We start from the raw sequence: 27,794 nt of genomic DNA on the forward strand, positions 1-27,794 counted from the left end.
TAGCAGAAATGTGAAAACAAGCAGAAATCTGATACAGAGGTGAAAAAATGCTAAAACACAACAAGCAGATTGCTATAACATATTAAACACAGAACTATCTAGTAGGAGCATATTTACAGCAACAGACAGTAGGCAGTAGTATAGTCTCCAGATCCTGTTCCTATACCAACAGCACAGCCCTATCATCTGTGTAAGAAAGCCTTCCCGAATAATTCAGTTTTGCACATTTTGTAGAAATCCAGGAGAGTGGGAGCTTTCCTAACCTCCTCAGGAAGGCTGTTCCATAAAGTGGGGGCCACTACAGAGAATGCATGTGTATGGGTAGCTATTGGTTTTGGCCATTAGCTGGGTGGCACCTGGAGAAGGCCCTGTTCAGACGAGCAAAGCTGCCATGGCAAAGAGGCAGCCCTGTAGATATGAGCAATCAAGGCCACGAAGTGCTTTATAGCCAAAACCTTGTGATAGCCAAAACCTTGAATTGAGTCACTCCTGCAGAATGGGAGTGATGTATGTGCTCTGCTCAGCTCCCAACAGGGTCTATCACACAGTCTCAACTTATTACTCATGGTTGTTGTGAAGGATAAAATGGAGGAGAACTATGTAAGATGCTTTGGGTTCCCACTGGGGAGAAGTGCAGGATATAAATGAAGTAAAATTAAATAAATAAATTAATAATTGAGCTGTGGCATTGGAGTCTCCGAGTTGACTTTGAGGGGAGAACTATGTAAAGTGCATTATAGCAGCCAAGTCTCAGTGTTCAAATTGGCCATGTCAATGTAGGAGGCCATCTTACAGGCTAGACTGAGGTCGTAGAAGGCATTTTCTTACAGCTCCATTAATTTGTTTTTCAGGAGCAGCATCAGCAAATGGCAATATGTCACTTCTAGGGAAGATCCCAAAGTGACATCACTCTGCTCTAGGAAGTGCTGGAAACCAAATAAAAATTAGGACACGCTTGTAACAGCCCCCGTTCTCATACTAAAGATCTTTTGTGAGCTCCACAGCTATACCTGTTGAAGGCTCTTTGCCACCTGCTAGTAAGCTGTAGCCCTGTCCTTCAACAATTAAAAACCAAAGATGGTAATGATTCTTTTTGTTAAAAACATTCAGAAAAACATAATGTACTCTATGTATTGTCGAAGGCTTTCACGGCCGGAGAACGATGGTTGTTGTGGGTTTTCCGGGCTGTATTGCCGTGGTCTTGGCATTGTAGTTCCTGACGTTTCGCCAGCAGCTGTGGCTGGCATCTGCAGAGGTGTAGCACCAAAAGACAGAGATCTCTCAGTGTCACAGTGTGGAAGATGTTGGCAGGTCAACATCTGCCAACAGATGACCTGCCAACATCTTTTCCACACTGTGACACTGAGAGATCTCTGTCTTTTGGTGCTACACCTCTGAAGATGCCAGCCACAGCTGCTGGCGAAACGTCAGGAACTACAATGCCAAGACCATGGCAATACAGCCCGGAAAACCCACAACAACCATAATGTACTCTATCTGGAACTGCCCCTTAAGACAATATAGGTGCTCCGATTAGTGCAGAATCTGACTGTTGGTTTGTTATCTAGAGTTAGCTATCGTTAAGTCACATTGGTCCACAACAAAATCAGAAAGACAACAGCCATGTAACATCATCTATGAAGATCAGCCGAAGTCACACAACATATTGTGTTGTCTTTCAAGTTTTCCAGAATTCTTCATCTGGATGGATGTTAAAAGGTGGGTTTGAAATGCCCTGGGCTTAGATTGGGGTTTCCAGGGCAACAGGAGTTCAGCCAGAGTTCAGAAAGTCCCTGCCTACTGTTGCCAAGGGAATTGATTGAAAGGCACCAGACTGTCTGGCTTGACGAACAGCTGATGAACCCCACGAACAGGGCTTGGAACGAACACGTTTGTCCAGAACAGGGCCTCACAAACAGCTTGCTCACAAACAGCTGATTGGGCTGTTCGTGGCTTTTTTGGTTCGTATTGCTGTTTGTACTCACCTCTACTCAGGACCCACACTCTTTCCTTATACAAATCTGTGTGCCAGTTATGTTCTTCCAGGCAGTTTCTGCCCATTGTTCCATCTCTCAGAAGTATGCTGACCTCCTCAGCCTAGATTTGGGTCTTTTCAGTTGTAGCCCCAACCCTGTGGAGTAGCCTGCAATCAGAAGCCAGAAGGGCGGATGGTTTGTAGGAGGTGGGAAGGAGGTTCGGTTTAGAAAATCATTTCAATGAGGTCTAGACTTACCCAAGTGTAATTGTAAGTGGGGTGGTTAGTTAGCATTTTGTCTTACTATACAGTGTTTTTAATTTAATTGATGTCATTGGTGTTTCCTTGCAAACACCGGACCCTTGGGGGAAAGGCAGGATATAAATATTTCAAAATAAATAGTCCTACAATATATTATCAAAATATACATCAACAGCACCCATTCTTTATTCTGAAATTAACTCCTAGAGATTAAAATAGCTGAAAAAGGACCTCAGACAGAGCTGAAGAATAACAATGCTAGAAATTCCCACTACCCAAATCTTCAAAAAGGACTAACTAGGGACAGAGTGGGGACAGTGACTGCTCAGGGACAGGTTTCAGAAAGTATGGACTGTTTCTGGAAAATGGGGAGAAGTGGAGTCTTGATGGTTAGGCACTGGTGTCTTGTCTCAATTGTATTCTGGATTGTATAGAAACGTGAATGGGTTGAATCCCCAACCTGCATTAAACTGTCAGCCTCCACTTCTGTGATGCAATTCAGACAAAGGTCCGAAGTGCCCAAATAAAGCAAGGAGACCAGTGGAGGCAGTGGGGCGGCTTGTATGCAGGCCGATGCTTTAATAGCACATGCAGAAAATTCATTCATAGGATTGAGTTCAGATTAAACGGGCAGTTTCCACTGACATCCTTGTCCTATTGCAGACCTCCCTCAAGTCATTCCTCAGAGTCCCCTGTCCCCAGCAAGATCAGTGGGCTGCAGTGGGAGGGTGGAGGGAGGAAACTTCCATTTTGCTGGTGGAGAATTTAGCCCATAGAGATTAAATTTCACTTTCCAGCTTTTACTGGATCTGGTAGCAGTATCACAGAAAGAAACCAGCAAGTGAAGCTTTCATAGCTTGCAGAAACTGCTGTGCAAAAAAAAAAAACAACCATAGGGGGGGGGGTCCACCTTTTGATTTCTGCTTGGCATACAGCTATTAAAGATGTAGACCTTCTTCCCTCACCAATAGTGGCATTTTAGGATTAGTAACTCCTAGAACACCACTGCTTTCACAATCAGGGAGATTAAAGATTGGCAGAAATTTTCAGGGGTACATGGCAGAGTGGAGGTGGAGGTGAGTGTGTCTATTTCACATCAGAGAATCATCAGATAATGGAATCTAGGTTCATTAATGCAGAGCACAAGGGCCTTATCTCAAGCATATTGTTTAAACCTTTCAGAATATACAGCAATGAAGGCGATGGGAAATATCAAATCTTTGGGGCTTTTAAAATTCATGATGGAATGGAAGCCTAATACAAGATTCTCTCTCTCCATTTTAATAAGTCCCCTTATCTTTTCTGCAAACAATGTGAAGCGCAAGGAGTTTACTGGTCTGCAGCTGTTCTGATAAGCATGGAACACAAGACACTGCTTTCCCACCATGGATCCCAGTTAGATCTTCTGAAGCATTCTATATAGGTGAGTACATAAGCAGGAAAAAACCCCAACAAATTCTGTTGGTAAGGCACAAGATATGCAGAGTGTCTACAAAAACAGACAGGGTATTGTGAATCTGAACTAACATGTAACCACTAGAAAAATGTAAGATAGAGCCTGTGACCATCCTGTCTGGATTTCTCAGGGTCAAGCTGAGAAGAAGTCCAGCCTGTACTAGGGAAGCAGGAACAAGCTTGCAACGGGAAAAGTAAAGGTGACCCCTGCTTTTGACTAATTAGAAGCCTTTTTAAAGCTCGCTGTGATGATAGGGGAGTTTCTGTTAACAAGAATGTGCACTGGAGCTGCTCCTAAATCAAGGCTCTGATCAGAGATCAAAGACAGTAGGATTCCTTTAGCACAGTCCTGTAGGGTTGCCAAAAGCTTCACCACCTGAACATTCCTCTCCTCAACCAGTGGTCTTTAACAAGTTTTTCAGAGAGCTGCCTCCTTGTTTTGCTGTTTTTTAGGAGTTCTGTTAGTGGGCAAATGCAGAGTGCAAGGGTGCCATGCTTTCTGCCTCTGTGCATGGAGAGAAGCAGCAGAACAATGAGGATATCCAGCCATCGAGAGGGTTTCTATTCAGCCCAGGCAGGTTCAGGGGGCCCCTCCCCAGCAAGAGCCTTCTCTCTACTCCTGTCCCACTCCAGCACTGCCTGGCTGCCCCCACCCATACAAGTTGGTTCTCCAATGCTCTGTGCAGATGTGAAAGATCTTCCTTGCCTTCTCTTTCTTTTCCCCAACCTAGGCTCTTCTGTCCCTGATTGTCAGCCGTGAGCATGTAATTCTTCTGCACATCCAGTCAATAGAATCACAAGAATGATGGCCCCCCACACACATCCCTGCTGGCTCGTGAGCACTGCACATAGGCATGGAGGAAGCATACATGTGCATGCTCCTTCCCTGTAACCAGGAATGCTGCTTTCCAAACAATCTTGATCACGGGAAGCAAGCATATGTATGCATGCTTTTCCTTACACCTAGGCATGTGTTCATGAGCTGTTAATTGGGTGGAGGCAGGGTGCAGGGCCAGGAATGTGGTGCTTCCTCCCTCTCTACTCATGTTGCTTGAACATACAGAAGGGTTGTGTGTTCAGGGCTTCTCTTTTAAAGCTCTGAACATGGTTACAGCACAGAGTCTCCACTACGAATGAGGAAATAATTCTGGCATTCCATTGCCTGTCATGGGATTCTGATCACATGACTGCACGGTCGTGTAGCTTCCCATCATGCTGGTAGCTGAGTGGGTTCCATGCTGCCTTCTGGGGATTAAAGGATTTGGGAAGGTTGAAGACCACTGGTCTAGATCATTGTGAAAGATACAGGAACCCAGGCTTCCTTTACAACTTGTCGCTATAGCAGAAGAGAATTCCTGTCATTTTGGCCACGTAGCATGCTGCAGGCATAATCCTGTGCATTGTATCAATTTGTATGACAAGTTGCTGCAATATGGAGCTGGGTTACTGTGCACTGTACTACCCTAGTTTAAGTTGGACCCTTTTGTCTAATCTTTACTATTTCAATGGCTTTTCATGCGAGGTTGTGCTATACTCTAAAATTCCCTTTGATAATTGACAGGCCACGCTTTCCTTCAACACCCCCTCCCCCCACACACACTAGCTTTGTGTTCTTTTTCATTTCTAAGCTTTCGGCAGAAGTCCTCGGTACAGGAATGATTTCTTTAAACTGTTTTTACTCTACCTTTTAAATGAAAAGTCCAAAATTGCAATCAAATATTGAACCATCATAAATAAAACAGCCAACCAATAAAATTTCCCTAACCCCAATAATACAGCAGGAGGCAACAAAAGCAGAAGACTTCATTCATTAAAAGTCCAGGGAAGTTAAATTCTTGAGCTGGAGCCTAAAACTCAATAGGAATGCTGCTGGGTGAGCATTTTTGGGGAGGGCATTCCATAAGAGGGGCTTTGCTACATAGACAGGCCCTTTCTCTGGGTGTAACAGGAAACTAGCACCATTTGAAGCTGCTCTACATGTAACACACAATGCAGGCTTGGTTTGGAGCCACCATCTTACCCTGAGGAACTTTCCTTTCCCCAGAATTTTGTTAAACATTTATTTTTGTATTGTCCAGCTTGAAGACGAGTTCTGGTGAACTCGAAAGCTCACACACTCTTATGTGTCATTTGGTTGGTTCTAAGAAAGGTATTATGTGGGTTGGGTCCTTTTTGTCTTTAAGCTTTCTCTAGCAGCCAGCCACCTAACTCCTCAAAGGCCTCTGAAGATGATTTTAAAGATTTGGCAGATCCATATGGGAGCACTACGTCACAGAAAATGCCAAAATGTCAGGGCTTGATTTGAAATCTGTTTGGCAATTCTAGGTGCATGCCTAGTGGTGATTCTCTCTACTGCACCCCACAAGGTTGACTTCCATAGAACATATCCCTAACCCAGCCCCAAGTGCAGTAGCCGCCCTCTGCAGTTTGTTACATTCCCCATTGGGTTTCTGTCCCTGCCTCTCATGCACATACAATTTTTGCCAGCTGGTCAATTGAGCTTCTTTCATATTCTCTCTTGTAAATGACGTTGACAGCCTCTAGTAAGTGCACCTGGCTATTCTTGTCCTGGAAGTTGCAAGCATCAGAGGCCCTAACTACTCATTATACTGCTTATGGGTCTGCCCTGGGTCCTGCTGAACCAGACATGTGGTAGGAGTTCTGCACTGAATTTCCCAGGCATGGGGCGGGTGGAGGTTAATTCAGATCGGTATTATGGCACCTTGGAAGAACCTCCCCCAGCACTATTTTTCTGATCTGGAATGGCCCTGGGGAGCTGCTATTTGTCTCCTTCGGGAAATATAGCCTTCCAGTACACGTGTGTTTCCACAACAGAACGAATGGGCCATTTTAGGTTGGGAAAATGAGGAAGAGGCTTAAGCCTCCCCTTCCCACAGTACTTGGGCACTGGTGGTGATGGTGGAGAGTGCCCTCAAGTCAGAGTTGACTTATGGTGACCTTTGGTGGAGTTTTTATGGTCGCCTGGTAGTATTGTCTCTTGGTACCTGTTCAGATTAATGTGTTGATGACAGCATTTCCTCTCATTGTCTAGGCAAAAACAAGACCCTCAGCTTTGGTGGCTGAGAGTGCCTTCAAGTCATGGCTGACGTATGGCCACCCCTGGTGGGGTTTTCAGAGCAAGGGACTATCAGAGGTGGTTTGCCATTGCCTGCCTCTGCAACCCTGGTCTTTGTTGGAGGTCTCCCATCCAATTACTAACCAAGGCCAACCCTGCTTAGGTTTTGAGAACTGATGAGATCAGGCTCACCTTGGCTATCCCCACCACCACCAGGCTTAAATAGTTGTTTAGGAGGACTTTACTGCCCCTGGCATAAAATAGCCCAGACAACCTTCACACAGAGGCTGAGTAAGAGTGAAGCTTATGCGTCCCTCTTCTGTTGCACTTTTCCTGTCACTGAAGCTCAGCCCAGCCCACCTGGGTTTGCTTCCTGGCTGAACATCTAGCTCTGTCCCAGCAATCTCTGAGTAGTGCTCATTCATAGACAGGAACATGCTGTAAGCAAATCTCCCTTGAAATGTGCTTTATATCTTCTCACATGCAGCCTACTCACACAACCCTCTCTGTTCTTAAGGTATTCTGCAGTAGAGAGTGGTCACTTCTTCCTGTTGACTAAATTATTGGTATTTTAAGTTTGCCTTTATCCAGAATATGGTTCCTACATCCTTATCTGCAATTACTGTTGTCAGCTGCAGCAATGTTGGGCCCAGTCAGAGCAGTGAGGAAGATGGGCCCATTTTCCACTTTGGGGAAGAATACCTACATCATAACAGTTAATTCATTCTTGTATTCTATTTCCTGTTGTTGTTTTAATTGGGACACCCTTGCAAAGCAGATATTGCTTTAGTGATCTGGAGGCCATACGCTAATTAGGTGCTAATACAGGTCTAAAAAGTAGGTCAACTATTTGTTGGTTTGTTTAGTTAATTGCTGGTTTCTGCCCCCTCCCCCTCGACTGATATAATTCATCAGTTATCATGGAAAGAGATTAAAACAGATAGTATCTGCGGCACGGAGGGCAATCTAAACTCCCCTCTGTCTGGAGGTCAGGGCGCGGGGCCACCAGCCATGTGACCATTTTCAAGAGGTTCCGGAACTCCGTTCCACCACGTTCCAGCTGGAAAAAAGCCCTGTGCCTGTGGATACCTAAAGCTGGGAACAAACAATGGGGGAGGGTTGTTGCCTTCATGCTGTTTCATGGAGGTGGCCATGCTGTTCTGCAGTAGAACAACAGGATGTGAGTCCAGCAGCACCTTAGAAACCAACAAGATTTTCAGAGTATAAGCTTTCAGGAGTCAAAGTTCCCTTCTTTAATAACTGGTATAACCTGTTTATGTGCTTCCTTGTGGAATATGGCAGGCTGTTGTCAGATGAGATGGACCCTTGAGCTAATCCAGTGGGGATTTTACTATAGCCATATTTAAATACCATACAGGACCACTTTTCATTTTTTTTAAAAAGCCCCCGTATGAACCTTAATCTTCACTTCCTTATCAAATCACTACGAGATGTGAATATAACTAGATAATGTGGATTACAAAAACATATGCTTGAACATTATTTTTATTTGTTTGCCCCCTCTCCAGTCACCTGCTTGAAGCAACTTGCAAAGTAAAAACAGTTTAATAAAAGCTCCAACAAGAATAAGAATTAACAAAAAAGTAAAACAAACCAGTAAGCGGTGTCTTATTTTTAAGAACCAGTTAAGATGGAAATAAACTTCTAGTAACATTGCAAATAAACTAGCAGATGTTTTTCTCCCTTCTCCACCACTTACAAGAGACCAAAGAATAATATACTTTCCCCCCTTATTATAAGCTTTGCTTGAAGTGAAAGTCTTTAGAGAAGCTGCAGCCTTCCACAAAGAAATCTAAATTGGGGGCCCCTGGAGAAAAGTTCATAGAGCACCAGGGCAGGCCACAAATATCAAACAAGCTGAGAAAAATAAAATAACAGGAGACAAAATTATCTTCTCCCTGTCTATGTAGGAGTAACAGGAAAACTAACCTTGGGAAATGGAGACACTCTGAGTGAAAACACTGTGACACAGCTGAAGAGTTATGTTATGGATACAGTGAAGCCAAGGGCTTGTAACTGGTGGAGGTCACTCGTTTCACAGGCTATGTTTTTCTAACCAATTGCCCAACAAGCAGGTTCTAAAGGTAGCTAGGATTTCAGTGGAGCTGATTTTCCAAGAGAATGCCCCGTGAAGGCCCCCACTCAAATGCTCTCTCCTCTGCTGCTGAATCAGTAGGGGGTAGGGTAGCCAACACCAGGTTGGAAAATTCCTGGAGATTTTGGATTTTGGAGTGGAGTGTGGGGAGGGCAGAGTTCAGGGAAGGGTGGGACCTCAACAGGTTATAATGCCATCGACCCTCAGCCCACCCTCCGAACTGCCATTTCATCCAGGGGAACTGGTCTCTGCAGTCTGGAGAGCAGCTGTGATTCTTGGACATCTCCTGCTACTATCTGGAGGTTGGCAACTCTAGTAGGGGGGCTTAGTCCAGTGATCCCCAATCCTGGTTTTGTGTCTCCGGCTACCTCATAGGGGTGTTATGAAAACAAAATTAATTTTATTTTACCTTGATTTTAAATATAAATATATGCTATAAACCACTCTTTTCCTGGGTGATTTTCTAAATTTTACATGAGCACAGGAAGCAGCCAGACCACTCGGACAGGCAGCAGGTCTCTAGTGTCTTGCACAAAGAGGGTCTTTCACATCACCTACGGCTACCTGATCCTTTCGACAGGAGACACCAGGGACTGGATCTAGGCTCTCCTGCATGTAAAGCCACTGAGTCCCATTGCTTGGCCTGGATCCTTTCCATTGTGCAGATGACAGCCATCCTCCCCTGGAACCTCAATTCTGGGGAGTGCAGCGGGCATGTTTATTGCTTAAATGGACGTTTATAATGTAGGCATGGCATAGTTAAGCAGGCTGAGTTGGGGGCTGACTGGACCATGTTTCACGGTCCCTCTCCTACTTGGCTAGTAATTTCAAGGAAGGGGTGTTGGGGGATTAGCGCTTGACCTCATAGAATTTATGCCATGTGGTAGCATAGGATTTTATGCCCCTTCCTACTCTGTTTAACACCAGAAGAAATTGTTTGGGCATCTGGAGAAAGGTGCCAGCCATATGCTTATAACATTTAGCTCCTTAGCTGCTGAACTGGGTTTGGGTTGGGCCTAAATAGGTGCATAGAGAAGATAATGGGATGGGTGAGAGCCAATAAACTGAAGCTCAATACAGACAAACCAGTCATGGAATAAGGAAATCAACCTTTTCCAAAGGGGGTTGCACTCCCCCAAGGGGTGGAATTCGACGTGAAGCTGAAGTTTCCTTGGTGGTGCGCTGCTCCATTTACCAGTTTTGGCTGGTTTGCCAGTAGCAACTGTTACTTGAGAAATGAGTTCTGGCCACAGTAATCCGTGCTCTGAACACCTCCAGATAAGATTAGATTATTGTAGTGTACAGTGTGTGAGACTGCCTTTGAAGCCTGTCCAGAAGTTTCAATTAGTTCAGACTGCTGTAGCTGATTTATTGTCAGAAGAAGCATGTAAGGGTCATGTGACCCCTGAAAGATAGCTACCTGTTTGTTTCAGGGTGCAGTTCAAGTTGCTGGTTATTTATTTATTTAATTCGATTTATATTCCGCTCTCCCCGCATCAGCAAGCTTAGGGCGGATTACAATTTATACAATAATATAAAATACATGTACCTTTAAAAACTAATAAAATTCATTTAAATATTTAAAAATGCAGTCTGAAATGGTTTAATGCTGGGATATTTGGAAGGACTGTCTCTTTTTGTGTAGGCACTTCACAAGTTAAGATACTCATCTCCAGCCCTGCTCTGTGTGTCCATGGAGGAGAGGCAGGAGGCAATCAGGGACCAGGCTTTTCAGTGGTTGCCTCCTACCTATGGAATGTTTGTCATCTGGAAGCTCACCTGGTTTTTATGTGCCAGGCAAAGATGGTCAAATTTACTTGAGCTTTTAGTTGAGGTACTAAATTTCTGAAGCTGGCTGTGGTTTTTTTTTAAAATTGTTCTTTATTAAGTTATAGTTTTATATTATTTTGCTTTGTGAACCTCCCCCCACACCTTTATTCTGGAGAGGTGGCATAAACATGTACTAAATAAGTAAATAAAGTTTACACAAAGTGCACAAGACAGACACCACATGTTAATTGTTGTTGAAGCAATATGCAGTAATTATAGCTATAAAAATATGCTGGATAAGGTGCCAGTGAAAATAAAACCCAGTTTATACAACCATTTATAATGAGAAAATTCATTCCATGGTAAATTTATAATGTCCCCGAAAACATTGATTTTCTGTTGATTTCAGGGGTGTGCTTAAAAATGGCTATTTTATTTTCATACCTGGTGGAAAAAATCTGGGCTTGGATTCAAAACAGTGTTTCTATGAATGGAAGGATGTCTGCCCAAAGACACCCTCACTTCCGCCCTCCCACTGCAGCCCAAAAGGCCTCCTGACATGTTTCTCCTGAGGCATATTCGAGCCAAAAGTTAAGCACTACAGATATAAATGACAGAGTTGCATGTTCCAGGATCATTTGTCATTAAAGGACTTCTTATTACATCACACAAGATTATACTAAGACAAAATTGAATGCATCAAGTTACTCTGTAACTTGGGTGTAAGATCAAAAAAGGCAGAATTGTAGAAGAAACTCTCAAGGGAAGTTAAATATAACAAAAGAATTTAAAACAATTATCAGAATGGCCAAACACAAGGGTGGGATCAACTAGATAATGAAGCAAGGATGTCATTATGAAAATGTGATGAGAATTAAATTGCTTTTCCACAATGGGTAGACTCTGGAAACAATACAGGGCTCCATGGCTATGCCCACATGAGAGTCTCTACTTCATCTTGCTAATTCTGGACATAAGAACACAAGAAGAGCCCTGCTGGATCAGACTGATGGTCCATCTAGTCCAGCATACGTTCTCACACAGTGGCTAACAAGTTGCCACGGAGGGCCAACAACAAGGCATAGAGGCCAAGACAGTCACCTAATGTTGCCTCTTTACATTGGTATTCAGAGGTTGACTGCCTCTGAATGTGGAGGTTCCCTTTAGTCATCATGGCTGGGAGCCACCAATAGACCTATCCTCCATGGCTCTGTCCAGTTGCCTTTAAAGCTGTCTATGTCTGCGGCCATCATTTTATCCTCTGGCAGTGAATTCCAAATCCTAACCACATGTTGTGTAAAGAAGTATTCCTTTTTGTCCCTCCTGAATCTACTGCCCATCAACTTTATTGGATATCCAAGTTCTAGTATTTTGGAAGAGGGAGAAAAAGTTCTCTCCATCTACATAATTTTATAAACCTCTATCATGCACACACACACCCCTCCTTAGTCATCTCTTTACTAAACTCTTTTCCAGTATTTCTGAATGATAATTCGGAATTGTTCTCAAGAACTTTGATCTTCCCTAGGCTGGGTGTAAGGTCTAACATTAGAAATAAGAATAGTTGGTTATATTCAAGGTTTTCCCCCACCCCAATAAAGCACTCTTTACTGAAAAAAATCTTTTAATACAAATCACAACCTCAAAACAAGGGTGTATATTTAAGAGAAATGCACAAAACCAGTACTAGCACAGGGAACAAAAATAACCAGCCCAAGGGCCACTGATGCGGACATGGGAGTATGCTGAGATCTGGACCTTTGACTGTTGCTCCAGCTGATGGCCTTTTGTATGGATCACAGTGCAAAAATATCATGGCTTGGTCCAAGGAAAGATCTACAGGTATCATGTAATTGTTTAGGATCAGTTTTGAAATCTGCTTATATCCAATATGGTTTATTGTTTGTGGATCGATTCCAAACTTACAAGTAGCCAGTAAATGCTTTGGTTTCTATCCAGTATCATTTGTGCCATTGGTAACTTTTCCTGCTGCAAATAAATCTCTTCTGTTTTTAATACATTCAAAGTGTAGCCATCTAATCGGATAAGCCAGTTGGCTACTGTGTATTTTTCTCAGCTTGTCAACATAATATTGTTGTGCCTGGCACTATCTGTGTTTGCAGGCTAGCTGCTATCTGTTTCTCAGCAGCTTTTGGAACAGCAGCAGCAATGCTGAGAAAATACATGACAAACAACAAATGCCCAGCTTCTGTTGTGAAGCTGGCCTGCCTCGAGGAGTGCAGCTATAGTGCCGTGCTAAGGAGAGTTATACCCTTCTAAGTCCATGGAAATCAATGGGCTTAAAAGCGTGTGATTTCACTTCAGATTGTACTGTTCGTATTATATTCCATGGCTAGCACTGCCAAAATCAAGTTTGACAAACAGGGATGAAGGGAGCCACTGTGGATGCCCAGAAAAAGATTCCCACTACTTTCTGCTCATATCACATTCCCACTCACCCCACACGTACTCATGAAAACATGCTCATGAGCTTGATTAGAATTGGTACGCTAGTCTTGTCCTCTGCACATACATTTCTTAGACGCAAGACAAAGATTTTTGTGATGCAGTAGGCCAGGGCCCCATGTTTAGATCAGTTGTTTATTGTACTGTTCAAGATCAGGAAGAAATGATTTTGCCATGCGGCAGTCTAATTTCCAATGGAAGAAAATGCCTCGAAATAGCATGACAAATGTGAACTTCTCCAGGTGTGAATACGGAAAAAGTACTTAAATAGAACTGCGGTATATCGTAAGCTGCTTATGTGAATGGCCCATTTTGTTTTCCATTTCATTTCTCACAATTACCTCTCATCTTCCTTCCAAGGGGTGAATTGCTCTATAATTGTGTATATGTTTCTGAAAGCACACTTATGACGCTGAACCTGAATATGATAGTAGGGTGAAGTGAAGCTGGATTCACCTTATCCCCTAAGGAGTGGCAAAGGAGATGCAAGAAAAGGGGCCAATCTGGAGGAGAGACAAAAGTATGGAATTGCCTTCACCACCACCAGGCCTTTCGGTCTTTGTCCAGCTCCCCAAATATCCTTCTGAGACCCCCCCCCATGTGATCAAGCTCTCCCTTCCCCCTCCTCTCATCAGCTCTTCAGTGACAGAGGCATTGTGTTCTCATGCACAATTGAGGGGGATACACTGCAGTGACAGAAGCCGCCCAGCTCCCCCCTCCTCTCCCCTTCAATAAAGGAGATGCTGAATTTATGGCTGCATGGACTAGTGCAGGCCTGCCCAGATCTCCGCCTCACTAGGTTCCCCTGGGCTTCCTGTTGATACAAATGGTGGCTACAGAAGTCATGGGACATGATGGGACTCTTCAAGTAATGAAGTCTAAGGGATCCCAGTGTGGGTAACTGTAAAACTTACTGTGTGATTGGGAAAATGAGATTTTTTGAGACCAAAAATCACACATGGGTTGTAATGCACAGAGAAGCTGACGTGCGATTGTTATTCAGTCATCCTGTCAGTCATCAATTCGTTCAGAAACCAGATGTTTAAAAGTGCCTTTCTATTTTTCACGCATCAGAAATCTGATGCTCTTTTCCTGTTTTTAGTATGTGCACATTAGAGATGGGCTGAAAAGTGCTTTTAAGCGGCATGTGTAAATTTGGCTTGAATCTTTTTTGAAGCAAAATTTTTGAGGCATTGCCTGTCATGAGATAATGGCAGAAACAAGTGATTTTAATAATGCAAGTCTCTTAATGGAATCTGTCTGAAGTTTTCATAGCTTAAAAATGGATGTGCAGCAGAAGTAGATGATGGCTACCCAAGAACAACCAGCAAAGAACAACCAGAAGAGCCAGCGTGGTGTAGTGGCAGGAGTGCCAGTAATCTGAACCCAAGTCTGAATTCCCACTCTGCCACAGAAGCTTGCTGGGTGACCGTGAGCCAGTCACACACTCTTGGCCTAACCTACCTCATAGGGTTGTTGTGAGAATAAAATGGAGGAAGGGAGAATGTTGGGCACCACATTGGATCCTCATTGGGAAGAAAATGAACAAACAAACAATTCTTAATCAGACTCATGTTGAAAACCTATAGAGGCATTCATGGGCTGATTTACTAATACCTATAATGACCAGCACCTGACTCATGATTTCAGTTAATAAATATTACCATTTCATGTTTTGTAAATTAATGATTTTTCCCCTGCTTTAGGACATTATCTGTTCAGGTTCTTAAATACTGGGATGTTCACGGACCAGCTCAACCTATCAGTGTTTCAGAGGTTGGACAACCTTTTCTTTAATGACAGGTGCTTCTGACTAATGACAAATATCCCCCACTATGTTCCCCTCCAGACGTTTTATAAAGAGAGGGGTGGGATGGATGGATGAGTGGTGAAAGGAACTAGGCTAGATCACTAGCAGCTTCTATTGTTGATTTTACATCTCTTTTGAAAACAATAGGGAGATGTTTGCTTTTGCAAAAGGAGAGAGGGAACAAAGTGTTTATTTCTCAGACAAAAAATGTAATTCAGAAATATATTCAACCAAACCTCTGATTATACATATAGATTCTTCTTGGGGTCTTCCGTGGACATCCTGTCTCCCTGTGGTCTCCTAACTTGAATGAGGAAGCAAGAGCCGTCCTTGAAGGTCTTTGATTGTTATGAAACACTTTGACAGTTTTCTGCAGCAGTAACTGTTTCCCAGTTTTGAAATGTATGTGACATTCATTTCAGATAGCTCACAAGACCTTGCTATGAATGCTTGTTAGTTAAAATGCTTGACCTTGGTGATTAAGCTGGCATACACATCAGAAAAGATTATGAGACCTATCAGCTGTTACTTTAAAGCAACATGAAGAGGGGGGTTGAAATCTGAATAACTCAAAGAATAGCTAAAATAGACAGATGAGAGCAACAGCTACTACTTTTATTCTGTGTTCCCAGCCCACCCTTCATAATAAAGGCTAAGGCAGGGGTTCTGAACCTTTTTTGTGCAATAGATCTCTCTGGTGAAGCCTAGGGACCCCTTTCCTAATGTTTTTAAATGCATAAAATAAATGTTTCAAGGTTGCTTGTAAGTTTATTTTGGGGGGAAATGGAAGATCCGGTCACAGATATCCTGTGCTCTTATTCATTTATATATGCATTACTTCATCACTTTTCTCCCAAGGAACCCAAAGCAGCGCATAGAAATTTCCAGACCAAATTAAACAACATAATTCAAATAATCAATGCAGACAAAAACTACTGGGCCTTGGGTGGGTCCTGCTTCAGTAGGCTAGCGCTTATAGCCCCCCTCCTCAGCTCTTGCCTTTTGGTTTGTGAGTGTGGCCACACTCAGTCTTTATACCTGCAGGCTGGAAGGAAAGGAAAAACAGCCGAGATGTACAGTGGATGTACAGCCGAGATGTACAGCTGCCCCAATTTACTTTCCAGATGACTCTTAGACTCATTTTTCCAGAGGAGTTCGCCGTGTTAGTCTGTAGTAGCAAAATTGAAAAGAGTCCAGTAGCACCTTTAAGACTAACCAACTTTACTGTAGCATAAGCTTTCGAGAATCACAGATATAACCAGTCATTTTCAGAGCTTTTGATGATTTTTCTCTAAAATATGGTTATGCTTTTATGACATTGTGTGCGCTACTCCCTTACTATGGAAGAAATGCAAGTGGAAAGGCAGGTAGGACTGACTCACTATATGCCCCGATGATGAGGGCTCTAGTCCTTGAAGGTTTATGCTAGAACAAAAACTGGTTAGTCTTTAAGGTACCATAAGACTCTTGAATGTTTTAGAACAATACCTAGGGATGAAAATGCTCTGTTGCTGTATATGAGTCACTTTATGATTGGAAGTGAAAGGAAATTGTCTTTGCATGTGCTGTCATGCATACTGGCATCATGGACTTTTCAATATTTTTATCAATGATCTGGATGAAGGAGTGGAAGAGCTGCTCATTAAATTTGCTGATGATACCAAATTGGGAGGGGTAGCAAACACCTAAGAAGATAGAATTAAAATTCAACAAGACCTGAATACTCTGGAGAAGTGGGCAGCTGTGAATAGGATGCAATTCAACAAAGACAAGTGCACAGTATTACATCTGGGCCACAAAAATGAGAAGCACAAATCCTGGATGGGGGATACACTTCTGGGCAGTAGTATATGTGAAAGGGATCTTGGGGTAAGAGTGGACTGTAAACTGAATATGTGCAGTCAGTGTGATGCGGTGGCAAAAAAGGCTAATTCAATCCTGGTTTGTATCAAAGGGGCCATAGCGTCGAAATCATAGGAGGTCATAGTCCCTCTCTATACTGCCTTGGTCAGGCCACACCTGGAGTATTGCGTGCAGTTCTGGAGGCCTCACTTCAAAAAGGATGTGGGCAAAATCGAGAGGGTGCAGAGGAAAGCAACAAGAATGATCAGGGGTCTGGAGACTGAGCCCTACGAGGAAAGGCTGAGGGCCTTGGGAATGTTTAGTTTGGAGAAGAGGAGGTTGAGGGGGGACATGATTGCTCTCTTTAAATATTTGAAAGGCTGTCATTTGGAGGAGGGCAAAGAGCTGTTCCAGTTGGCAGCAGAGGGTAGGACGCGAAGCAATGGGCTAAAACTACAAGCACAAAGGTACCGGCTGGATATTAGGAAAAACTTTTTCGTGGTCAGAGTAGTTCAAAAGTGGAATCAGCTGCCTAGGGAGGTGGTGAGCTCCCCTTCACTGGCAGTTTTCAAGAAGAGGCTGGATGAATACTTGTCAGAGATGCTTTAGGCTGATCCTGCACTGGGCAGGGGGTTGGACTAGATGGTCTGTATGGCCCCTTCCAACTCTATGATTCTATGATTCTTCATCAGATGCATCTGACAAAGAGAACTGTGATTCTCGAAAGCTTATGCTACAGTAAAGTTGGTTATTCTTAAAGGTGCAACTGGACTCTTTGATTTTATCTCATTTTTATATCAATGTAGGACTTTCAAGGCAGCTTCAAGTAAAGAAATTCAATAAAGCAATCTACCAATGATCACAAATCAGCTATAAAAAGCAGCATAAAGATAAAACCCAATCAGCAATAGCAACAGAAATACATTCAGTTGGCACCCAAACCAAATGGCATACTGAAACAGTAAGGTCTTGAGGGAGTGCTGGGAAGGAGCTGCCTACACTTCTTGGGGCAGAAAGTTCTGGAGACTGGGTGCAACACCTGAGAAGTCCATATCTGGTACTCAACAACAGCTATAAATCAGCTGGGATGGAACAAAACCCTCTGTGTGGGATGTACCACTTCAGACTTCAGGTGATAACTCACATGATTGAATATTCCTCCATATACCTCTATAAATAAACTGTTGGGAAGGCAAGTTCTAGCCTAGTCCCCTCACTGCCTAAATTTTATATGACTACATTTTTTATGGAGAGATATTATGGTAGAGAACAAGAGATAACTTTCCTGTAGAAAATGAGTGTATAGCAAATTACTACAGCTGGGTAACTCTAGCCCTCTTACTACAGACACACAATACCTTTAGTCATTACTTCTCAATGATTGAATCAACCTGTTGGGTAGTGCTTTGCTATAAAGGACCAAACTCTCATTTCCACTCAGAGCCAAGCTACAAGTGACGAATTACACTTGCCTGGCAAGTGAACAGACTGAGGGCCAAGCTACAAGTGACAAATGACACTTGAATGACAAGTAGATCAAGTGGAGCCCAAGTGGAGGGCAAATGAACAGGGAGAAATACACTTGCCATTCAAGTGTCATTCATCACTAGTAGTTTGGCCCTCTCATGTATTGCTTCCTGTTCACTTGCCATTCACTTGCGCTCCACTTAATCAAGTGGAGAGCAAGTGAATGGCAAGTGAACAGAGAGGAATACACGTGAGTCTGTTCACTTGCCAGGCAAGTGTAATTCATCACTTGTAGCTTAGCTCTCAGTGAGATCTTTGTAAAGGGGCTTTCTTTTCCTTCCACCATACTATGGGGTTAAGCAGGCTGACATCAAAAGCAGGTGCTTCTCAGTTTCAGTACCCCAGTTTGGGATGCTTTCCCTTCAGCAGTCCATCAGTGGCCAAGCCTTTTGGTACCAACTTTTCATTTGCTTAGGACTTTTCCTCTCTCATCTCCCTTATATATGTTTTTAAAATGCCACTGTGCTATAAGTATGGTTTTGTTGTATTCCTCTGTTAGATTTTTAATAGCTGGCGCTGCATATTTAGTTACTCTATGTCTGTAAGTACGCATATTTTTCTTTTTGTTGGTCTTCATTATGTTCTCCTGAAAGTGTTCTTTGATTTTGCTGCTTCTGTGCTTTGTTTATTGATGCTACTGGGTTATTGTAATATTTTGCTGTTTGATTAGTGTTTTGGATTAATTTATATTCTTGTATTGGTTATTTAAAGGTTGATTTAGATTTGTTTCCATTATGTAAACCATCCCAGGAAGGAGTTGGGTTGAAGGGCAGTGTGTTTGTGTATGTTTAAATTCAGGGGAGGGAGCATTCAATCTATTCTGTCTCAGACAATCAAAAATTGGCAATAGCCCCTCTTTTTTTTGAAGCCTTAAGGAAGGAATGTGGATGCTGAATTTTTATTTTGTTTTCTGGCACTGTCTGTATGAGTAAAAAAGTAATTAAGATTCTATAGGTCAGTTCACTAAAGGCAAAGGAAATATCTGATTGATCTAGATTAAAATAGGATGTGTGTGGGGGGGCAGGGGGGACATAGACGAATATTTTTAGCCCTAAAACGGTTTGGTCTGGATGTTTAAATGCATTTTTAATTGCTGACTGCTGAAGCAGCAGAAGACCAGAAAGAAATGTATTAAAAGAAACTGGTTGGTGGAACAATGAACGTCTCCTTTCTCACACAGAAACAAACTAATCTTAATTACATGGAAGGCCCTGGAGATGTTCACTTCATGTAGGCAGGTAGTCTCTGGAAGTACCACGTAGAGAAAATTGTACTCTCATTGCCCTTGATGCCGGCATTCTGCCCACCCCACAAAAAAAAAACTTTTCAAGGTCTGACATCTTGATATATTTAATAAACAATAAAGTCACTGAATGATACCAAGACACCCCTCCCTCCCGCTCTCCACCATGTAATTTCTTGCTCAATCAGCCTTGTTAATCTGTTTGCCATTCAGGTTAATGGTCTGACCTACGCTTGGTTTCCTTCTCTTCACTCTGGCAGTGAGAATCAGCCTGCTACTTAGCTGAGTACATTATCAGCTGTTACTATTCAAATACAGTTAATTTTGATGTTACATTATTTCTCTGTGGTGAACGGTTCCTCTCTTCAAGGCTGCATGATTGCAATTCACAGATACCAAACGGTACCATTCATAGTGGTATGCGGAAGTCCTATCATTAGTAGTGCTATTTGTTGCAACATCACCAGTCCCCCACCCTGGATCTGTGCCGTGTTCCATTTAGCCCAGGAACGTGTTTCTCACAGGGGCCAAACCAATTGCTCTAGAGGGCCAGCAAACAGGGCACAGGGACCAAAACCTTCTCCTGAAGTTGCCTCCTAACGTTGGCATTTAATATGGATGTTCCCTTTCATCACCATAGCTAGTAGCCATTGATGGACCTCTTCGGGTCTATACCATCAGTATGCCCCACTCTATGAGTTACAGGTCTTGAGATGGCAGGGACCAGGCAGCCCTAGTGGCTGCCCCTGCCCTCTCATGTGACAGAGGAGTTTTGTTTCTCTACCGCTAGAGCAATGTGGTACATGCAATGTGGACTGTGAGAAATTTTGGGGAAATGAGACTCCGCTACTTGTTGTCTGTGCTCTTGCTCCTTAGCATTAGATGGCCTTTTAGATACAGCAATAACCTCTGCTCACCCTTTTTTTCAAGCAAGGGACAAAAAGGGTCCAGTATTGTTGTCAAATATATATAACGAAGACTTTGCACATTTGTAGGCTTTTACTAAACAGCAAAATATTTATGCATAGTTGCATGCAACAATTGACATTCATGACCATTTGTACGTTTAACTAAATGACCCTTAAACCATGGTAATGTTTGTTTTTACGCTTTGGGAAGTGGTATACAAATGACTTTGAGCTGAGCAGTATGAAAATGGTAATTAGAATGAAGGTGTGATTGTTATATTCGTATGAAACAGTTGCTTACAACTAATGGAATAGTACTGAAATAATGGGCTTGTGCAGTGATTCATTATTTGCTGTAATGAGGAATTTAATTAGATCGTAGTTTTTAGAACTTGGCATTTGGGTCCTCTTTTGTTATTAACTAACTCTCATAACAGAAAAGTTTTCCAAAGTTCTCTTGTTGACACAAAAAATTAATCAAATGTAATGTGCTGGAGGGTGGCTTGAAAGGTGATGAGTGGTGGGAGAGGGTCAAGAAGGAAATTATTTCCTGACAGTCAACCCATTTGTGCTTCACAAAACAGTATCAAGGCAGTTTGACAACAACATGGCAGATGATTGCTGTAGCTACCACAGAATGTTCCCCTAACTTGCAAAGATTTACACATTTCTTGCCTTTTATATCTTTCATTGTGTCTGTGTTATATGCTGTCAAGTCACCTCCAACCTATGGCAATCCTATGAATGCCATTTGGAATCTATTCTGTTTCCCCATATTCTGTCCTAACAGTAGCCTCTTGTCACACGCCAAAACAATCAGATGTTGTGGCACCCCCCATTTCTTTTAACATTCTTCATAACTTTTCATGATCCACACAGTTAAAAGCTTTCTATAAAATATAGGCTGATTTTCTTCTGAAATTCCCAGGTATGTTCCGTTAGCCATCATAAATTTGCAATCTGATCTCTAGTGCCTCTTCCTTTTCTGAATCCAGCTTGAACACCTGGCATTTCTTGTTCCATATACAGTAAGAGTCTTTGCTGTAGAATTTTGAGCTTCATTTTGCTTGCATGGGAAATTAACATGATAATCCAATAGTTGCTGCACTCTTTCATTATGGAGGGAATAAGTTGCTGTAGTTTCCCATGTACTCTCCAGGCCTTAGGGCTGGAATCCTGCCTTGAGTTACATCATATAAATGCTGACTTCGGCACAAGCACGGCTAGTCATCCCTGCCAGGACTATCTAGGACAAAAAAGCAAGCTCAGTCACTTAGATTTATCTCTCCCCTCTTCCAGACCCTTAACTGTCCTAACTGAATATGTCAAAAGAATGGCCAATTCCATGGGGCTGGTGTGGGATTCCAAATAATTGTTAAATATTAACATGAAATACATCTGTACATTTATTAGCTGAACAACAAGAGTGTGGTTCTTTCAATATAACTCTTTTCCTTCCAAGAGGGTTCCACATATTTACATTAGCAGAACAGTAAGGAATAGAGCCCTAGGGGTGGGAAGCAGAAACAACACCATTCCAATAACATAAGAATCTGCTCTTGGATAAGCTATGCTTTCAGACATTTCTATGATGCAAAGCTTTTTGGAGTGTACCACTTCAGACTACAAGTGGGGGTGTATCGTGTTGGGAAGCCCCTGCACGTCAAAAATGTCTAGCATGTGTAAAATTAACAAGTTAAGGAGAAAGTTATCCCTCCCTCCAAACGTAGTCTAACGAATATACTATATCTATTGTACATATTAGATGAATATAACTGAAAGCTGTATATGCCACTAATTGAAAGAACTTCCTTCAACAGGAACAGTCTTTTTCCTATTACTTTTCACAAACACATTGATTCACATTACTTACAAATCTGAGCTAAACATTTCCGTTATATTTTCAGTACCGCTAGATGGCAGTGTTAGCTAGGTAAAATGGAATCTGGAGGAGTCGGACCCTGCAGTCAAAGGTGGAAAGGTTATTTATTGTCTTTGAACTGTTTGTTATCTAAGAAGTCTGAGACAAGGACTTTTGGGCTACATTTGCTCTAAATTTTAGGAGCACGGATCCCTCCTACATTGCTAAGGTTTAGCCTTGACTTAAAGAGTGACCGATAAAATGCACTTTGGTTACGCTTCTGCAAAACAGGCAAGGAAAATCTCCTATTCATTTAATTGAATGCCGTACTAGATGCAGGCTGTTGCAAAAAGATGTGTGTGTGGATGAGTATAGGATGTAGCAATAAGATGTTCCAGCAGCTCTGAAGAAATCTAGCAACACAATAACACTGCAATCCTAAGCAGAGTTATATCCTTCGATGCACACTGACTTCAGTTCTTTGTTTCTTTTACTAACAATGATTGATTAGGATTACATCACCATATTTGTGATGTAATCCTAACAGAATTACACCTTTCTGTCAGCTGAAGTCAATAGGTGTAAAAAGGTATAACTCTGTTTAGGATTGCACTGTTCTTGTGAAAGAAGCTTTGCTAGATTTGGAAGATTTGGAAGCAGACAGTGGACTTTAAATAACATAAATAAAAATTGAATAAAAGAAATAAAGCCAACTGAGGAGGTGCCAAGATACCGCACCTGTGATTGTTTGGTATGTTTACTCTGCGTAAGTCACAAAAAAGAGAGAGGCTGTTTTATTTGTGTGGGCTTTTAATAGTTTAAGCATTCTCAGGGGGGAATGGGGTTTTATTGTATTTTGTCTGTTTTACCCATTGGAATTATAAGCCACCTTGAGCCACAACGGAAAAGTAGGGTATAACTATTTTGATAAATAATTATAAACAGATCCTCGGTATCTCATGGATCAGTTGTGTAGGTATATGGAATTTTCAACAAGAGTCGTTTCTGCCAGGATCCTTGTTGCTTTATCTCATAGCTTATGTGAACATCTCATCCTCAATGGACAGAGAGCATCATTCCTCCTGTCTTCCCATTTCCTCCTCCATGTGCTAATCACCAGAATGATGAATAGCCAGGTAATCCTTCAGCAGTGATTTTAGAGCAGTTAACCTTGTAAATGCTATAGTCTAACATTCTTTCTAATAGTCCTAACACTGGTTGTTAAAAATTGCACCAATTAACCGGTTTTACCTGCCATGCAGCTATAATTAAAGGCCAGCCTATACATTGTGGCCACCGTTATGATAACTGATTTAAATTGTTCTTACAATGGCTGTCTTCGTGTAGTGCAGTGACCTAATGTGGTGTTTGTGGTTACCATGCATCCATTAGTGTGTTTCCAAGGTTTCATTTCCTTCTTTCCAAAAGTAATTTCCCCCAAAACAAACAGCCAACCAGCTAGTTTCAGCGTGGGAATTATTTTGTGAGGTTCTACTGGGCTCAATCTTACCTACCATGTTGTTCAAGCTCTATATAAAGCCTTGAGGAGAACTCATTCATAGCTTTGGAATTGGAAGACATCAATATGCAGATGATATCCATCTCTATGTCCTGCTGTCCAAATCCCCTGATGATGCAGGAGAGGTCTTGAGTTGCTGCTGTGGTCAAATGGCTGAAAGCAAACAAACTGAAACCGAACACAGACAAGATGTAAATGATACTGGTTGGGAAGCCAGACATACTAAAGGACATTGTGCTCCCTACTTTCGATGGGGTTTCAGCTGACCCTTGCAGACTTGGCTAAGAGCCTAGGAGTTATACTGGATCCAGCATTGCTACTAGAGAAGGCAAAAAAGGCCTTCTTCTTACTCAGTCTAGCTCACAATATGGCCCCCTACCTTGAAATGGCTGATCTGGCCGCCTGGATCCACGCCAAGGTAACATCGAAACTAGACTACTGTAATGAGCTTACATAGTTCTCTCTTCAAACTCTACTCAGAGACCCCAGTTGGTCCAGAATGCTACAGCTCGGTTATTATCAGGAACTAGACGGAGCAAACATGTTACTTCCATTCTGCAGTGTCCCATCAGCTACCCAGGCTCAATTCAAAGTATTAGCTGTCACATAACAAAGCCCTTCATGATCTTTATCTTTCATGTCTAGGGGACTGCCTTTCTCCCTGTGCCCCACAGAAGCAGCTTTGCTCATCAGAACAGGGCTTTCTGCGGGTGCCACCTTGTAAATGGGAAAAATCAACAACTGCCCATCGATGTGCATTCTCTGTGGTGGCCCTCACCTTATAGAATGGCTTACCTAAAGAGGTTTTCTATTTGATGGTTGTTGTGGGTTTTCCGGGCTATATTGCCGTGGTCTTGGCATTGTAGTTCCTGACGTTTCGCCAGCAGCTGTGGCTGGCATCTTCAGAGGTGTAGCACCAAAAGACAGAGATCTCTCAGTGTCACTCTCAGTGTCACTGAGAGATCTCTGTCTTTTGGTGCTACACCTCTGAAGATGCCAGCCACAGCTGCTGGCGAAACGTCAGGAACTACAATGCCAAGACCACGGCAATACAGCCCGGAAAACCCACAACAACCATTGTTCTCCGGCCGTGAAAGCCTTCGACAATACAGGTTTTCTATTTGATTCCTGTATTAGCCACCTGGCAATTTCCACATATACAGTCATCTTTTTGGTTGCCTGAAGCATGTGTTAGCAATGAACAGGTTGTTGGCATCATAAAATTCTATGACTTTCTCTCCTGCTTCATTTTGTGATCCTAGTTCAAATTTTCCAACTATGTTTGACTCTGGTTTGTATCCTACTCTTGTGTTCCAGTCACCTATGATTATCAGCATATCTTGTTTAGGACACTTGTGTAAAAGTTTTTCATTTCTTCTTCTTCAGCCACTGTAGTTGGGGCATAAAATGGAATAGTGGTGATTATGTTAGCAGGCTTTCCATGAATGCTTATGCTATGTCTCGCCTCACTATTAGAGCCACATTGTTTCTTTTTCGTTAGTCATTTCCACAGTAAAACACTTTGTGGTTTTCTGACTGAAAATGTCCTGAGTCAGTCAACATTAGTTCAGTCACACACAGGATTGCAGTGTTTAAATGTTCCATTTCTTGTTTTATGATTTCTAGCTTACCTGGCTTCATACTTCTCACGTTCCATGTTCCTGTTGTGTGTGTTGCAGAGATTTGGATATTCCTTTTGCATCTATTCATATCAATAACTAGATATCCTTTCAGCATTAATCCAGTCTCATCATTAAGAACTGAACTATTCATACTTGTCCTCTACTCTTCCTAAGTAGCCAACTGAGTGCCATCCTACCTGGGGGGTCCTGTCTTCCAACATTATATTTTCTTTCATTTTGGATTGTCAGAAAAGGATGCATATTATCTCCCTACCTGTTCAACCTCTATGCAGAGCATATCATAAGGAAAGCCAGATTGGATCTAGAAAATCATGGAGTGAAAATTGGTGGAAGGAACATTAACAATTTGAGATATGCAGATGACACCATGTTACTTGCAGAAAATAATGAAGACTTGAACCTACTACTGATGAAGATTAAAGGAGAAAGCACCAAAACAGGATTGCAGTTGAACATCAAGAAGACAAAAGTAATGACTACTGAGGAATTACACAATTTTAAATGAGTAAATGGAAATTGTTCAAGGTTTTCTATTCCTCTTTTCCCACCGCTGGAGTTGCCAGGGTTGGAGCTGTAATCACCATTGTGAAGGCTGAGTTGTGCAGCTTTAGCAGGTACAGGATTTACCTGGGACATGGCTGCCACTATGCATGCACGGATGGCAAGGTTTTTCAGTTTCTTAAAGCAAAATGTGAGTCTGCCTTTCTCTCCAAGAGAAATCCTCATCAGATCAACTGGACTGTTCTGTACTGGTGAAACCACAAGAAAAGGCAGTCTGAAGAGGTGCAAAAGAAGCACACTCAACGTGCTGTCAAGAGCCATAGGGCAATCACAGGTGCCCCTTTGGCTGAAATAATGGCCAAGAGAAATCAGAAGCCTGAAGTGCAAAAGGCCCAAAGGGAGCAAGCCATTAGAGCTGCCAAGGAAAGAAGGAAGGCTAAGTAGAGAACCAAGAAGACAGCACCCGCCTCAACAAAGGGACCTATAAAGGCTGCACCAAAGCAGAAGACGGCGGAGGCAATGAAAGTTTCTGCTCCTCATGTTGGTGGAAAATGCTTACTTGTCATGGTGTTTGGCTATGTCAAATAAATATTTGACTTACTAAAAAAAAGATTTTCTATTGGCTCAATCATCAACGCAAAGGGAGACTGCAACCAAGAAATCAGAATATTGAGACTTTGAAGAGCAGCCAAGAGGGAACTAGAAAAGATCCTTAAAGATAAGGATGTCTCTCTGGGGACCAAGATCAAGATAATCCAGACTACGGTATTCGCCATTACTATGTATGGATATGAAAGTTGGACAATGAAGAAAGCTGACAGGAAGAAAATGGATTCATTTGAAATGTGGTGCTGGAGGAGAGTTTTGCGGATACCAAAAAGACAAATGTTCAAATAAAGCCTGCATTCTCCCTAGAAGCTAAAATGACAAAATTAAGTCTGTTACTTTGGTCACATCACGAGAAGACTATCTGGAAAAGTCAATAATGCTGGGGCAGTAGAAAAAGAGGAGATGGCTTGACTCAATAAAAGAAGCCACTATAGATTATATACTACTGTATACTATTTGTTGCTGTTAACTATGTTCTTGTGCTGTTTAATATGTCATTTTTAATTACGTATGCTTTGTTTCAGCATTGTTTCATCTCTCTAACAGATTTCTGCTTCTTTTCAAATTTCTGCAAATTTGTATTTGAATACTCTATTGCCTTGTTTATTGAATGTCCCAGCTGTTTATCATATTGACTTAAGCTTGAGTCTCAATGAGAAAGGTGGACTATAAATAATGTGAATAGACAAACAAATAATTAGGAGCTTCACAGAAGTCCAGGAGATACCATTTTTATGTTTGCAAGGAGCATTCATTTGGAAACAGCTGCCTTTATCATAGGAGGATGCTTGGCTTGGAATCTCTCCCCACTTTTTGTATCCTCATGGAAGATGTTTGATGACTGACTGCCCCCCCGCCGGCAGCCATTTTAGGGCGGTGCTCATCACTTGTTCTCAAAATCTAAAAGTGCCCACACATGAAACATGAGATAGTGAGTTGTCCATCTGCAGACACATGCCACACGGATAAGGTAATTCTCTCTCTGCTACTACAGATCTTGTTGACTTACAAAGAATGGTGGAGATGCCAGAGAATCAACCTAGTACTTTCTACATGCCAAGCAGATGATTTACCACTGAACCATGGCCCCTCCAGTGGTGTAACTACTTCAGAAGGGTGGGGAGCGTCCCATGACAATGTGAATGGAAGAATAAACATTCTCATTCTTAGACTAGATGTTAAGGAAAAGGCTGCATTGAATTCCCCAGCCCA

At 42.3% G+C, this 27,794-nt stretch overlaps 1 pseudogene; it reads left to right on the forward strand.

Annotated features, from left to right (window-relative positions):
* The first annotated feature begins 24,196 nt into the window (after window positions 1-24,196).
* On the forward strand, window positions 24,197-26,561 carry LOC129332703 (60S ribosomal protein L24-like; annotated as a pseudogene).
* Window positions 26,562-27,794: the final 1,233 nt, after the last annotated feature.

This window comes from Eublepharis macularius, chromosome 6 (genome assembly GCF_028583425.1).
Source record: "Eublepharis macularius isolate TG4126 chromosome 6, MPM_Emac_v1.0, whole genome shotgun sequence".
NCBI classification, from domain to species: domain Eukaryota; kingdom Metazoa; phylum Chordata; class Lepidosauria; order Squamata; family Eublepharidae; genus Eublepharis; species Eublepharis macularius.